Here is an 8,285-nt window from a genome sequence, read left to right as displayed (position 1 = left end):
ACTTCTTGCTTTTGAGGCATTCCCAGTCTCCATCATTTCAAATAACTCAGCATGCCAAAGTGTCATTCCTTGGGGTATCATGTTCTGAGCCCCAATAACATCACTATATACTAAGTCCTGTGAGTCCTCCTAGTGAATTACCAAACCTGAGGGTGATCTTGGGGACCCTCAACATATTATCTAAAAAAAAAAACCCTTTTTCTCTTTCTCCCTCTGTAATGGTCTCTTGGAGTCTGTTGGCATGAGGGAATAAAATGCCAGTGTTTCTGGAAAAGAAAAAGAAGTATAGATCATAACTGCTGAGAAGTCTTGTTTATACACTAATCTTAGAATTTCTGGGTATCACTCAGATAACCAGAATTCTGTTTGTGTTGGAGTCCCTAAGCTCCACTGTACCCCTAACAGGTCTATAAGAAGAAGATTTGGTGGTGTTAAATAAAATTTAGAGGAGGCCATTGGATTGGACTGAGCTCCTATACCAGTCCCAACAGATCAAGCCAAAATGAAGTCACTCATGCTAAAGTTTCATTCCACCGAGCAGAAACTAAATTGTTTATCTGACCTTCTGAGAAATCAGGAGAGAGTGAGATAATAGTCAAATCTCCAAACAGGCCAGTTTTAGCTGTCATGATAAAGAAGTCCCTGCTGCTCTAACCTTCACAAGGAAAATAACCTAGAAATGACCAATATGCTTTTTATTCTCTGTTTATGCTTTCTTGAGCCCTTTTCTGCATATAAAGCCAACCCCTGCTGCTCAGTTCACTGGAACACACTCTATTTTATAGAATGAGGCAATTCCCAATCCTAAAATCACAAATAAAAGCCCATTTGATCCTTAAACTAAATTTGTTGTAATTTTGTCTTTTGACAGTGGTGACAGAATTGATTATCTTACACTGCAGTGCTCATCCCAAGTCAACAAGAATATCCAAGGACATGGAAAATAGAGGATGACGTAAGACCAAGTGGGGCCAAGAGCAGTACTATACCACAGCAGCTGTACAGCCCTACTCTCAGGGAAATGGCATGTATTTCTTGACAAAAGGAGCTGCAAGATGTGAAAGGATAAGAAAACCTTCTGGTTATTCCAAATAACTTCGGTAAGTAATACTAAAGTATTTCTACAAGGAAGAACTTTCCTTTAAATAAATACTCATGGCCTCCTACCTTACCTCTTATTCCTACTCACAAAGAAAGAGTGAATTACCTGATTGGAAGGCCGTCACCACACAAGGACACATACAAGTGAGCAATTCCATGTCTCTACTGGATCAGGTCTTATGTGCAGCGGTGAATCGGGTTCAGAGCTCTACAAGACTGGGTTGTTCACTTCTGTACTTCAATATTAGAAAGTCCATAGTTGCTGCAAAGTTAAGACACTCCTCTGTTCAAATACATCCTTAAAGTAAAAGTTAAAAGCATGACTCATGTAAATACGGAATGAACATATATAATAACTTTATTTGACTTATTAATTAGTAGAGGAAAAACTAATATGATAAGGCTAATTCAAAGGGAAATTTGAGGAATGGAGACATAGTCAAAAGATTAATTTGCTAAAAGATACAAAAGTGGTTATGTCCTACAAGGCCATGAAACTAACCTTTTGGATTATTTTTTCTGCTGGCTGTTAAGTTAATTTGCCCTAATGTTTCTTTAGACATAGTGAACTGTAACCTAACTTGGACTTCCTAGCCTCCAAACCTTTAAGAAGAAATAAATTTCATTTTCTTAGAAATTACCCAGTTTCAGGTATTCTGTTTTAAGCAACAGAAAACTGACTAATACACGTAGTAACTGTTGGAAAGCCCATTAAAAAATAACATTGAAAGGACATGTAGTCATTTTCCTGCTTTATTTCTAAGGTCTGATAATTTTTCCTAACACCTCCAACCTAGCTTTTATAAGTAACAAAGATGATATTTTTATCTCCATTTTTCTGAGTTAACTATCAGTTGATTCTGAATTCAGTCCCCCTCAAACACCCAATATCTGATATACCCAAAATAGGCTTAAAGGATCTGCTGTTTTGGGAAGGGAGGCTTCCTCCCCTTAGGTCAGAAAGGTGACCTATGGCGACAATGGCCAAAGCCCAAGAGCAGATTTTTGAGAGGCCAGGAACATTTATATATATAATTTTCTTCACTATTCCTTGTTCTAAAGCGTTTTTTTGTTTTGTTTTTTGGCAACTGGCTGATAAGTACCGGGACCTGAACCCTTGACCTTGGTATTATAACACTGTGCTGTAACCAGCTGAGCTAACCAGCCAGCCCGCTAAAGAGGTTTTAAGGAAGAGAGAGTAGAGGTAAAAAGAAGCAGAGGTGTAGGTTGGGAGAGTCAGATAATGTAGCCTGAAGACTACATAGGTGTGCCTATTTGCGCTCCTCTAGATAAATTGTGCGTAGCAGTTGGAGGGCATTTCCTCACTAAGGGAGCATGGTCCAGCCCAGCTCTGCTGCTTACGGAACTTATGATCTTGAGTAAGTATAAATCTCAGCTGCTAACACCAAGGTCACGAGTTTGGATCCCTGTACCGGCTGGCTGCCAAATAAACAAATAAATAAATCTCGGTTTCTCATCCGTAATGTGGAATCAATAATACTCAGCTTGCAGGTTCTTAAGAAGATTAAATGAATAATGTATGTAAGATGTCTACTGCCACATAGTAGTTGCTTAATAAAAGTTAGTTATAATAAAGTTCTAATTTTTTTTATTATTATGGAATTCATTGTAATCTAGCTCTTCTTGACTCTTCCTGTGGTGTTTGTGGTCTGAGACATAAAGGTGTGCTTTTCTGACGTAGGAATTTGTCATTTGTAGCTTTGAACACCTTCTTTACATTTTGGTAATTCCCCACATAATGATATTTATCTTCCCAAAATAGAAGACCTACTCTCACCCCCTAAAAATTTTTACATCCCAAGACTCTTGCAGCTGAAGATAACCGAGGCTGAGCCCATTAGATACACTCATTTGAGAATTAAATTCGAAGTGAGCAATGCATTAAGGTAGGCCCATGTCCAGGGATTAGTCATCTGACAAGTGCAGCGGTAGAGGTGGCAGAGTTTCTGACATCCAGTTCTGAGCGTCAGAAGGGCCAATTGTGGTGGTGGAGGTGTTTTTGCTAAAGAATCTCTTTGGTGGTTTGCCTTGTTCCAGGCTGCATACAAGAGTAGGGTTTCTTTAGTTATCTGAGAGATTAGGTGAGAGTTCAATATCCTATAATAAATTACTTTTCTGCTTGAACTACCCTGGGTGAATTCTATTGTTTACAACTAAGAACACTGACTGACTACATTTCTAAGTAAACGAATATTGGAAATCTTTTCTCTTCATTCCACCTGCCCCATCTTTGTGATCAGATCATCATTGTGGTGGTAAAGGTCATTTCAATTTTAAAAAACTATCCTAAATTTATATCTGCTATGGTCTGAATGTTTGTCTCCTTCAAAGCTAAGGTGGAAGGTTAATTCCTATTGTAAATAACAATGTTAAGAGGGTGGGAAATCCAACTATGGTCTTTGAAAGGTAGGGCCTTTAAGAGGTGATAGAATCATGAGGACTGTGACCTTATGAATGGATTAATCCATTCATGGATTAATGGGTTAATGGTTTTGTGGGTTAGTGGTAGCTTTCTAAGGAGAGGAAGAAGGTTTGTGGAACTGCCCTCTTGCTCAGCCCTGGCTGTTGATGTAGGCTGATACACTACATCACTGCCGAACTCTGTAGAGAGTTCCCATCAAGAAAGTGTAAGAAATAAATTTTGTTTACTTATAAATTACCCAGTTTCAGGTATTCTGCTATGAGCAACAGAAAACTGACTAATACAATATCCTTTTTTACAAATTTTAATTTTTCACTTCTCTCACCAGAATGACACTCTCTCTGAAGTAGGTAGGACAGGTCTCATTAATCCCCACTCTACGGATGAGGAAACTGGGGTGCAGGAAGGGAAATAGGCTGAAAATGAAAGCTCAATACTTCAGGACCTCCAATGTCTACGTAATATTTCCCCTGCAATCATTTATCTCTGAGAAGTTCTGCTCTCCCATACCCAGAGAGGAGCCCTATGTCCCTCTCTGGAATGGTGGTGAGCCCAACCATTCTCCCCAACCCTTACGTGTTGTTAACCTAGAAAAAACACTTTAGAGATACATATCTCCAAATATGTTGTTTATTTGCAAATAGATAATAGGATTATAATCTGGAATGCATACCATGATAAGTCACAAATGCGTTGAGTGAGGGAAGGGTAAGAGAAAGCTTTGATTGGCAAAAAGCTACTTGGAAGCTACTTGGAAACAGGGTTCATTGGTTTTGGGGCTCAAAGTCAGATTTGTCATCAGTTCATTGGTTGAGATGTGGTTACTGCGCAGTTTCTTCTTAGAGCATCTTATCTGAATTACTACAGTTCTTTTTTTTTTTTTAAATAAGATCTTAACCCTTGACTTGGTGTTGTCAGCACCACGCTCTCCCGAGTGAGCTAACCGGCCATCCCTATATAGGGATCCGAACCTGTGGCCTTGGTGTTATCAGCACCATACTCTCCCAAGTGAGCCACAGGCTGGCCCATTACTGCAGTTCTAAAGAATGTCTGATGATAAATGTCACAGAAACATATGTGGACATACAAAACAGGAGACACATGAAAGATGTAAAAGACATGAAGGGATTGCTGATGAGTTTTTATAAGGTCCTTGGGAACAGTTCTTATCTCAGGTAAGCAAGCATGAGCTCCTCTCCTTTGTGCCTTTCCTGGCTCTGTTTTGTCTGGGTACGACAGAAGTGATTTCATCAAACTTTCACAATGTCATTGAACTAGGAAGGGAGACATGATCATAGTTGCCAGTCAGATTCTCTCTCTTGAATAATGGGACCTGGACACATAGAGACTGCATCTGTTAAATGTGAGAGCCCTGCTGTAGACTCCAGGGCTGAGGCCGTCACCTGCCCAAGGCCCTGCCACACTGTATTGGGAGAATGGAACTGTGATGATTAATTTTATGTGTCAAATTGATTGGACCATGATGCCCAGGTATTTAATCAAACATTATTCTGAAAGTTTCTGTGAAGGTGTTTTTTGGATGAGATTAACATTTAAATCAGTAGGCTTTGTGTAAAGCAGATTACTTTCCATAATGTGGCTGGCCCTCATCCAATCAGTTGAAGCCCTTAATACAGACAGACACTTCCCCACCCCCCACCCCACTCCCCACTTTCACCCAGCAAGAGGGAATTCTTCCAGCTCCACTGACTTTGTACTTAAACTGCAACTCTTCCCTGGGTCTCCACGCTGCCCAACTACCCTGCAGATTTTGGACTTGAACCTCCCTAATTGTGCAATCCAATTCTTTAAAACAAATCTTTATATGTGTGTGTGTATATATATATATGTTTGTGTTTATTTATATACATATACATATCCTGTTGGTTCTGTTTCTCTGGAGAACGCTAATACAGGGATGATCAGACTAACTGTGCTGTTGTGGAAAGCAATTTTCCTCTAGATTCTGATCTTGGCAGGATCAATCCTGGTTTCGTGGGGCCTGGACCTTATATAATGTGGGGGTCTTCTTTAAGAAAAAGCATAAAAAAGTGGATATAAAGTTACAAATTTGTATGGCTGACAACTGGAAGAATTTTCCAGATTCTTTTGGAATCATACATTTCAAGTCTTATTTCTTCTTCACTACCTACGTAGGACACATTCATATTGTGATTCAACCTCTGGCCTTGCACCGTGTAAGGATGCCAGGCAGTTTGTGGCCATTCTTACAGCACATAGCAGTAACTTCACTACTATGCAGAAAAAAGATCAAACATGTGAAAATTAATTATTTCATGATATTTTCATATCACACCAGAGCATTAAGCCTGTCTTACAGACATATGACTCATTTTGGGACTGGCCCAAACAGCTAACAATTCTGAAAAGTTAGATGTTTATTTGTAGAAAATTGAGAGGTGGAGTAATTTTTTTGATTTTTGTTTGATAGAGAAGATACTCCAAAGGTTGTGCTCTTATTGCTCAGTAGGCTATTGTCCAGTTTTATACATAACTTAGTGTGTTAGTCTGCTTGGGCTGCCATAACAAAATACCAGACTAGATGACTTCAAGAACAATCATTTATTTTTCTATAGTTCTGGAGGTATATGAAGTCTGAGATCAGGGAGCTAGAGATTTAAACACTCATACCAGCCAGTTACTGGCAAAACACTACCTAGGGGAAATGAATATTCTCAGGCACTTCCAGCTTTCTGTGCATGTGGGCAAAGCTCTCATAGTCCTCAGGCAGTTAGCTAGAGTGGCTCAAGTGGGTCTGGAAAATTCACTTCCAAGATGGTTCACTCACATGGCTGGCAATGCAAGTTGGTACTGGTTGATGGGGGTACGGGGGTAGAGGGTGGGATTTAGTTTTTCTTCACGTGGGCCTCTCTTTGGGACTCTTTGGCCTTCCTTCCTTACAGCATGTCATCTGAGTTCCAAGAGTGGGTGATCCAAGAGACAGGAAGTAGGAATTGCCAGTTTCTTAAGTCCTAGGCCCAGAAACTGACCCTGCAGTATTCTATTCATTGGTGAAATCACAAAACCCATATAGATTCAAAAGGGGATGAAACAGACCTCACTTCTCAATAGGAGCTTCAAAGAATTTGTACATCTTAATCTGTCACAATCTTCCTTCTTGCCACAAACTATTTACATTTCTTTTATATGCAAAATACATTCACTCTCTCCTAAGATCTCCAAATGTTTCATTCTATCATGAGCATCAGGTTCAAGTTGGCATCCGGGATAACTCTGATTACCTATTGCATGCCAGGCCCTTATGCCTGCTGGACTATACGAGCCATGACATGACCTTTATCTGACTTTTTCAATGAAACCAGTACTTGATCCATAATAAGTGCTCAATATATATTTACCAAATAGGTAACCTCCTTCAATTCTCATTTTTCAACTGAAAAACAAAAACAAAAACAAAAAACAACCCCCCCCCCCCCCCGCTCCACAAAACATCAACACTCAGGATAAGTAAATTTCCAAAGATTAAGGAGTAATAGTAAAATCAGGATTTAAAGTTGGTTTGACTTCAAACTCATTCTGAAAAGATATAACATGGTCTGTATCTCAGTGGGACCTACAATCTGGTGAAGGAAGGTGAATTATAATGACAAAACGAGATGACAAAGGCTAAGGTAGGGTACTGGCTGTGAGAAGGAACAGATGCAGCTGACGGCTTGAAGAAGTCAAGATTTGGTGACTGTCCAAATGTGGGAAGGGCAGAAACGAACAGAGCCAAGGATGATTTTCAGTCTCTGAGAGTAGGAGACCAGGAGAATGATGAAATAGGCAAATCTGGACAGGGAACTGCTCATGAGGAACTCAAATTCATAAACGGGTCAACTTGCGGTTGAAGCAAAAACTCTAGACCCAGCAATCCTGCATAGATCATTTATTAACTTTTAAAATTTCCTTTAAAAAAATTTAAATTATAAATATACATAAACTTACCATTTCAAAAAATTTTAAGTGTACACAAATTTTAAGGCATTAAGAATGTTCACACTATTATGCAGCCATCACCACCATCTTATCTTCAGAATCTTTCCATCATCCCACAGTGAAACTCTATATATTAAACAGTAACTCCCAATTCCCTCCTCCCAGACCCTGGAAACCATTATTCTACTTTCTGTCTCTGAATTTGACCACTTTAGGTACCTCATGTAGGTGGAATCATATTTGTCCTTTTGTGACTGGTTATATCACTCATAATGTCATCAAGTTTCATTCATGCTGTAGCCAAGTGTCAGAATTTCACTCCTTTTAAAGGCTGAATATTTTTGCACCTGCCAGCAAAAAAAAAAAAAAGTGCTAAATATTACCACACTTTATTCATTCTTCTGTTGATGGGCATTTGGGGGTATTTCCACCTTTTGCCTACCGTAAATAATGCCGTTATGAACTATAGTGTACAAATATCTGAGTCCCTGCTTTCAATTCTTTTGTGTATATACTCAGAAGTAAATTCGATGTTTACTTTTAAATGTTCTTTTAAATGATATACTGTACTAGGTAATATGATCCTTTAAGAAAGTCTGTTGAAACTGCAGCGTCCCTAGGCCAACAGGAACCTCTCCAACTGTGATGTGACACTATCATCACACATATAAAGCTTACATTGAGTAGGATACTTCTCTCCCCATGAGACTAGACTTCCCAAAATACCAAAAGCAATATTTGTGTAACTTATCTTTGTGCTACCCTAAAGCTGTTAGCACAA

Source organism: Cynocephalus volans, chromosome 8, assembly GCF_027409185.1.
Source record: "Cynocephalus volans isolate mCynVol1 chromosome 8, mCynVol1.pri, whole genome shotgun sequence".
Taxonomy (NCBI): Eukaryota; Metazoa; Chordata; class Mammalia; order Dermoptera; family Cynocephalidae; genus Cynocephalus; species Cynocephalus volans.
This window is presented reverse-complemented; position numbering follows the sequence as displayed.